At 43.9% G+C, this 8,364-nt stretch overlaps 1 long non-coding RNA gene and 1 pseudogene across 1 annotated transcript; one reads left to right on the top strand and one right to left on the bottom strand.

Moving 5' to 3' along the window:
- The first annotated feature begins 4,378 nt into the window (after window positions 1–4,378).
- On the top strand, window positions 4,379–6,297 carry LOC146889791 (uncharacterized). Its single transcript, XR_014999685.2, has 2 exons — window positions 4,379–4,594; window positions 5,771–6,297. It is a non-coding gene; the product is annotated as an uncharacterized LOC146889791 (long non-coding RNA).
- Window positions 6,298–6,490: 193 nt separating this feature from the next.
- Window positions 6,491–7,846, bottom strand: LOC125390031 (islet cell autoantigen 1 pseudogene; annotated as a pseudogene).
- Between the last annotated feature and the right edge of the window lie 518 nt (window positions 7,847–8,364).

The raw sequence follows: 8,364 nt of genomic DNA, 5'->3' as shown, positions 1-8,364 counted from the left end.
ACCAAATCTTCCAAAACTGTGAGCCAAAGTAAACAGTTTTCTTGATTTCCCCCCACTCCAGGTTAGGTGTTTATTCATGGCGGTACAAAAGTGCGTAATACAACATTTCACAGTTTTCATGAACTTTATCCTGAATTGTCAGTAAAATATTCTGTAAGTTTCAGTCAGATGGTTCTCTCTCCAGAATTATACATAGGTGTATACAAAAGTCTCCCTGTGATCATCTAAAAATTTTTCAACTTTATTCTAATTGTATGATTTCACAGAACTTGAATATTTGGTCTAATTATCGTGAATCTTCATATTTAAAGGTGTTTGTTGCATGTACTAGTTACTTTTCTTGTCGCTGTGTTAAAAATACCCTGATAAAACCATCTTAAGGGAGAAAGGGTTTATTCTGTTTCGCTGATTGAGAGTACAGTCCTCAAGGCAGGAAAGTAAGGGCAACAGTAGCTTGAGGCAGCTGGTCACACTGTATTCGTAGTTAGAAGTACTTGCGCTTGGCTTCCTTTCTTGTTCCTATTTCGCCTAAGACCTCAGCCCACAGAATGGAACTGCTCACATTTAGGGTGTTCTTCCGGCATAAATGAACTGAATCCAGATAATCCAAAAAGAGAGGCTTGGCTCTCCGGTGAGTCTAGAACCCAACAAGTTGACGATATTAACCATGCCTCCAACCTTTTTTCAGATAAACGATTCGTTGTTCCATTAAGAAAGTGATTGATCAAGATAACATTGATTTGAGCTCTCTCCTGGTTTATAATGAATCCCCATAAGTGGCTGGGACTATTTCTAGACTTTCTGTCATCTGTCTAACACAATATCAAATAGCAACAGAAGGATTTGGAGTTTGATGTAAATGCCTTTAGTTTTTTTCCAGGGAAGTCTATGTTGGTGTTTGGTCTGAAACAGATTTGAGTAGGAAGCATTCATGTATTTCTTTTATTGTGTTCCTCAGTTTTGCTCTCTAAGATGTTGTAAATGTCACATGACTTTCCAGGATTGTATTGCGGTAGTTTTTGGTTTGTTTGCTTGCTTTCTGATTTTCGAGGCAGGGTTTCTCTGTAGCTTTGGAGCCTGTCCTGGAAACTAGCACTTGTACACCAGGCTGGTCTTGAACTCACAGAGATCCACCTGCCTCTGCCTCCCTAGTCCTGGGATTAAAGGCATGCACCACCACCGCCCAGCTTTGTGCAGTAGTTTGAATGAGAATGGCCCCTTCATAAATTGAATCTGTTTCCCAGTTCCTAGACTGCTTAGAAAGATTGAGGAGATGTGGCCTGGTTGAGGAGGGGTGTTGTTGGTAGCAGGTTCTGAGATTTCCAAAGCCCACACCAGTTTGTCTCACTAGCTTTCTGTCAGCTGGTCAGGATGTAAGCTCTCAGCTACTGCTCCAGCCGGGCCTGCAGCCTTGCTTTCTCCGGTCATGATGACCATGGACTAACCCTCTGAAACTCCAAGCAAGCCCCCAATCAAGTGTTTTGTTTTTAATAAGTTGCCCTTGGTCATGATGTCTCTTTACAGCAGTACAATAGAAACTAAGACTATAATAGACAATAAACGTCATTAGATTTTCTAGAGTTGAACTGTGTGTACAAAAATCCTTTGTGGGTATGAATCGCCATTGCATCCTTTCATTTATAGTTACTCAGTACTGAAAGTGTGCCGGTTAGTGAGAACTGAAAACTTGACACAATCTAGAATCATCTAGAGAGAGTCTCAGTGAGGGACTGAATAGGTTAGGATGGCCTGTGGGCATGCCTGTGAGGGACGTACCTCAGTTACTTTCATTGAAGCAGGAAGACCCCATCCACTGTGGGTATCAGCATCTCCTCGGCACGGCATCCTGGGTTGGATTAGAGAGGAGAGAGGACACTGAGTATTAGTGTGCATGCCTTCATTTACTCTGCTCTTGACTGTGGCAGGAGCAGCTGGCTCAAGTCCTGCCCACCTTGACTTCCCTTCTGTGATGGACCGTAACCTGGAATCATAAGCAAAAATAAATCCCTTTCCCCTATGTTGCTTTTATTATGGTATTTTCTTATAGCAAGAGGAAATGAAACTAATTCAGGAAGTAATTTTAAAAATGCGCTTATAGCTTCCTTATCTTTTATAGACACCGAGTTATGTATTTTATATTGCCTTCACAAAAGTAATTTAAGTGGCACTTAAATCTGTATACAGTCCCTGGAACCCACGCGGATGAAAGAGAACCAGTTCTCTAACGTTGTCATCTGACCTCCATGACCTCCACATATGTAGAGGGCCTGCGGTATGCTGAACGCACGGAAAGCTTCTGGGGAAAACATATCTGTGTGACTGGAGTTGTCAAGACCACGGCCTGGGCTTTGGCAGACCTAACAAGCTAGGCTCAGGCACACACACACCCCCTCCAGATCCCAGTAAAAGAGACCAGTAATATTGAGAAGCAGAGAAGGGGAAGAGGAACAACAAAGGGTTCTTGTCACCCCACCCCCCAAGTCCTCCTTCCAGGCCCTGACACAAGGTTTAGGTTTAAAGAGAAGGCAAGAAATATCCAGAACTAGAGAGTTTTGGTCAGCGTGGTCCCATAGTTGTCATGGCTCCAGTCTGTCCTGCAAGGTTTTCTGAGAAGCAGTCAGAGCTGCGTGTAATCTATTCCTTTTAAAAACATGTTTTCTTATTTTTTTAAGTATCATCATCATGTAGATGTATGATATGTCTGTGTGGGCACACCCTACCAGAGCACGTGTGTGGTGGTCAGAGGACAACTTTAAGGCGTTCTCTCTCTCCTCCCATCTTTACATATGTTCTAGGGTTATAGGCTTTTTGGGCCAGGACCTTTGCCCACCTCCTGAGCCATCTCACTGGCCCAGTGACATCTGTTCCTGTGAGACAAGATCCCCCCGTGGCTGGTTCCAAGGCACCAACCTTTTCCTTCTAGCACTTAGGACATTCCAATTTCTTGAAATTCATCGTTTTCATAGTCTGATAGCCAAAAGGAGAGAGGCATGGTGTCTCTCTCTTTGAATATCTTTGCCTTTGCCCTGACATTTACACTTGGAGAGGCCCATGGAAGCTCCAAGCTCTAGCCCCAAACCTTGCTTCTGGCTATTCCTGAGTTTTATACTTTTAATAATAAACTCGACATAAGTAACCTTGGTTATATGACTCCTGTGAGCCACCCTCATAAATTGTAAACATGGGAGGGAATGCCACAGAACTTTCAAGTTATCACTGGGGTGCCCAAAGCACAGCTGGTATAGCTTGGATTTGACATCTGAAGTGGGGGCAACTTAGTTAGACCAACCCTTTAATCTGAGGGGTCTGGGCTATGCTGAGGAAGGTATAACCTCATTATTGAGGTTCCCTCACTTCTTGTCTTCTTGAAGGAAAGAATTCAGTCAAGAGACACAGACAGTTGGAATAGAAGCTTATTTAGCAAACCTAAGCCGGCCAAATACTCCAAAGAGAGTTTGGAGTGGGTGGCCTCAAGGCAAAGAGCAGCCCTAGAGGTTCTGTGTTAGGACATTTATTTTATTTTTCTTCAAGATTTATTTTTAGGGTGTGTGTGTGTGTGCCCAAGAAGGCCTAAAGGGAAGCATTGGACCCTCTGAAGCTAGAGTTATAGGCAGTTGTGAACCCTCTTATTTCTGGGAGCCAAACTTAGCCCTCAGGAAGAACACCAAAAGCTCTTAACTGGGAAGCCATCTCCCCAGCCCCAAGTCTTAAATTGTAAAGAAAAATATGTGAATTATTTATGAGGTAGGTAGAATATTCATGAGATAGAGTATCTCCTATCCCAAACCATGGTGAACCATGCCTCCCTTTTAGGTATTTCTTTCCACAATCTCCATAAAAATAGAAGGGCTACTGAACGACAGTGCGCATGGTACAGTGCCACCAGGTCTTCTGCGGGTACAGAACCTTCATTAGTGCACGTGGTGGGAGAATACCCTGGTGCCTTAGCTTCCAATGTAGAGAAAACATTCTAAATGCAGCTTCAAGTATGTTTAACCACAAACGGTCTTTGTGGCTGTCAGGGGACACAGTAGCTGTTACCCCCCCAGTACCACGTATCTAACTCCTTGCCTACCCAGTATTGGTATCAGACCTGAACTTGGAGACCTAAGGTTGGATAATTAATTGCTCGGTGTGGGAGCCCCGCGTTTTGCACGCTTGGCATCAGAACCCCAGCGCGGTTAAGTATGCAGAGTCAAATCCAGGAGGTAGGAGTTTCACGTGGTTGGAAACTGCCGCTGAACATCACAGCAGGTGAGGGTCTGCTGGCGTCGCGATCCGAGAGTGGAGCCTGCCCATCTCTGCAAACAGCTGCGCTGTCATTGCAGCGGCTCTCCGGGGGAGATGACGTCACCGATGGCGTCACTGACGGCGTCGCTTCCGGGAAGGAAGAGGAAAACAATAGAAACGGTATCCATGGAAATTTCCTGTTTCCAAGGACCACGCTGAACGGTGCTGCTTTCCTCCACTTCAAAACTTTTCTTGAGAAGAGGTGGCCACCTGCCTTCTGGCTTGAGTTTATTCTGCATTATAAAAATTAGAACCTGCCCCAGAAATCAGCATGACTCATAGTCAAGGCAAAGAAGGGGAGCAGGTGAGACTTTCTGAAGGCAAGAGCTTGACTAAAAGAAAAATATGTAAATCATTGCGTTATCTGCATTCCTAGTATGCTATTGCTGGGTATGGCACATCCTTGTATTACCACCTTTTGAAGACTGGCGTCGCTATAAATAGAGAAATTCTTTCCCAACCACCTGCAAAGGTACACGTGCTTCAGACTAAAAAGCTAGGATTTAATTTTAATGTGATAAGAAACCAGAACTTAGCCTAGAAAATTATTTCAGTACTGACTAATGTCACCATGGTATTTTTAACCTATGTGATAGATCATAATAGAAACTTATTTTTAAATTCTAAAATGACTAATTTCTTGCTTAAGGGAAACTAGTTTAAAATTAAGTCTAATATTATGATAACTGACTTTAATGTAAAATTTGGGGGAAAGTTTTGTTGAGTATATATATATTCAGTAGAAAATATCGCTGCATGATTCTGTGGGTAGAATTTATGAACTGCAATTTATTGCACCATTTGGAGTTAATGCTATGAATGAGGGGACCTAAGGAATCTTTAGATAGTAGCATAGGAACTATGTAACACCGATTTTTAGACCTGTAAGTATCCAGGCAGGCTAGTTAGCCATGGACATGCTCAGTGCGCATGCGCATCTGAAGGAGCCACGTAGTAAATGTTACTGTTTCCGGATTCAGGAATTCTGACCCGGCTGCCTGTCATTGACATCACCACTTGCGAGTGTCAATTATACTTCAGATCATTACCGACATAACTGTGAACCCACCTAAGCAGACCCGAGTCTCAGCGACTCTTAAGTCTAGAGTCCAAGGATCTCAAGTTTTGCCACAGATTCATTAAGTTAAAAGCGTATGTGCAAATTAAGTTTCCCTGTGTTCAAACAAAGTGTGTTGTGTCATGCTCTGCTTACACCCGTCCCACAAAGTCTTTTGTGCCTGGAGCCCACTTGATACTGTCCTTCCTTCCGATTCTCTGTTGTGTACTTTCTACCCAACTCCTTTCACACTAACACAAGATGCTCAACCATGCCTCAACAGTGTCCATTTTGCCCCCAAACGCTTCCTTTTTGCAGTGTGATTTCTTTTTTTAACCTTCAGAGCTTAATTCAGTTCTTAGTACATGCAATTAATCTTCCTGACCCTTGGTTAACTTTGACCTTTTTCTTTTCATGATGCAGCATCCGAGCGCTTTTTCCCCTGGATCATGAATCACAGTGGACTGTGTGCTTCTGGACAACAATGGCAGTGTGTTTCTTCTTCAGAGCTGGGTGCGGAACCTAGCCTTGTGGATGCCTGGCAAGCATTCTGCGATCTAGTTAGACCCCAACCCGGCAATGGCTGTAGCGTGTTCTTCACATCTTTACGTCTTTGTCCCCATCACTGTTCCCCCATCCTACACTGTCTGGCACAACGCATCTTTAACCGATGAGCAAACGCCAAGTCGGCAGAGCCCCTCATCACATCCACTACACAAGTTGGCATCCCTGTGTCTAGGCAACCATACACAAGTTAAGCTAAAACTCTGTGTATAATGTAACCCAAAAATTTCGCTCAGAGAAGAAAAGTTTAAAAAAAAATAGATATTCATGGTAAGGACAGAAACTAAATGTCGTTGGAAATGCTCCTTGGATAAAGAGCATCTCAGCCTTGTGCTGAATCCCTAAAGGGAGTGAATTATTCTTAATAAGTGACCATTTGATATGCATTGTGACTTATTTTCTATGAACAGTTTTCCAAGTGTCTGGGCTGTATAGTTATCTGCTTTTTATAAGGTATATTAGCAACAATTTGCTTCCACAGACAGAATATCTTCTTACCAGAAGAGATGGTAACAAATATAATCTTTTTTTTTTTTTAGAAACAGGGCCTTGACCCTCTCATTTTATTAAAATGGCACGTAAATATTAAAACAGCATACTGAGACTTCTGCAAGCCCTGGAGTAGGTGCTGCGGAGCTGCATAATCATCCATTGAGCAATTCATGTTCTTTATCGGTTTTCCCAACAGCATCAGGATTTGATACAGTATTGGAGATTATAAACAATTTGAACCAGGCAGTCATGTCCGAGGAAGCCTTGGCGGGCTCATGGAGAGAGGCTTGTAGATCTTTCATGTTTTGGTCTAAAAGCTGCGAAAGAAGGAATCCAGAATTGATCTGGGGCTTGGGATCTGCCTCTCCCTGGGCCCCCATGGGGGCTGGCTCCTTCAACCGGTCATCTGCAAACACGACAGCCCACTCTCTGCTGAACTCTCCTTCATCCAGGCTGGAAGCACTGAAGATCTCATTCAACCCGTCATCTTCTGGGGTCCCTGCCATGGGACCCCGGCAAGCCTTACAAGGAGAGGATTCTTCGTGCTGGCTCTCATCTTCCGAAGAAATTAATTGCTTAGGCTCTTGTGCGGCAGCCTCCAGGCTTTCCCTCCGTGGGGTGCTCTTCTTCCCTCCTTTCTCAACTAGCTTTTTCATAGGATCTTGTAAGCTCTTGAATGCCATGAATTCATATGGTTGATAACCTTTGAAGCTTTCATGAATGGCTGCCATGGTGTGAGAAGTTTTCTCCCAAAAGTGGAGCAGAGTCGCCCACGTTGCTAGCATATGTGATAAGAGATTGCATTTGCTCTCCTCAAGAAGATCCACCTTCTGACACACATCCATCTTCAATTTGTCAAAGTTTTTTTTGCAAGGCATTCTTGGGTTTGCACCTTCCTGAACTTCTCCATTTGTTTGTAGAGGTCTGGGTCAAGTTCCTGAGACACATCCTTCATCCACAATAAGGCCCCTCTATATTTAATCCGGCACTGCTCCATGCGGTTCACGGTCAGCCAGGTATCAGAGATGGCCCGATGTCTAAATGTCTCTAATTCCTCGTATAATCGACACAAAATGCTCCGAAGAACAAACCGTTGTTGGTAGGAGAAGCAGAGGGCCTTGCCCATGGCTTGCATCATTCCTCCTGCCCTGGTTTTTTTGTTGGAAGCCTTGGGATCGGAGAAATTTTCCCAGGTCGTTCTCTTCCTGAGGCAAGAAATGCATTCTCTTTTGGTAGAGTACAATTGCTTTGGATAAGGCCAAACAGGTTCTCTGACTGAATGGAAAACCTCCAGCTTGGCATCCAGGTCTGCGTCAGCAGCAACAATATACTTGTCGTCTTTCTTCCCTGTCGCCTTGATAAAGGCCTGCTTTGTTTCTCAATACTTCTGTTGCATCTTATTGACAACTGACATATCTTGAGAAAACCGGTCCTGGAGCTCCTGACAATAACTCGCCCGAACCAGCTCCTCCTGACGCGGAAGGCGCCGGCCGAGCGCCGGACCGCACCGCCCGCCCCTCCCCCCCCCCCCCGCAACAAATATAATCTTAAATAACAATCAATATCACAGAACCCAGGCAATTAGCATTATTTGTATTGGTTACTATCCCGATTTCTCACCATATTCTTTTTCTTGTATGCCATTTGAGGGCCTCTTTATAACACAATGATTTTTGCTTATCACTTTCTATAGAAAATTAGAAACTTAATTCAGTCTTGCTTCCAGAATGTTCCTCCAGCTCTACCTAATTCCTTTCAGTTTTGCTCAGTATATTACCTGACAGAAAAAATAAAAGAAGAACAGTTCATCCAGTTTATGGTCCATGGGATATAACCCTCCACAGTCTGGAATGCAGTGCATGGAGGCCAGAGCATCTTGCAACTGAGGTGGCAGGAGCATGTGGCAGGAACAATATGTAGCTGTTATTCTCCTGGGGAACTGCAGTCCCCAGGAGGCCCCT

Source organism: Myodes glareolus, chromosome 26 (genome assembly GCF_982192425.1).
Source record: "Myodes glareolus chromosome 26, mMyoGla1.1, whole genome shotgun sequence".
Classification (NCBI taxonomy): domain Eukaryota; kingdom Metazoa; phylum Chordata; class Mammalia; order Rodentia; family Cricetidae; genus Myodes; species Myodes glareolus.
Note: the sequence above shows the minus strand (reverse complement) of the source record. Positions and strands in the feature narration are given on the sequence as shown.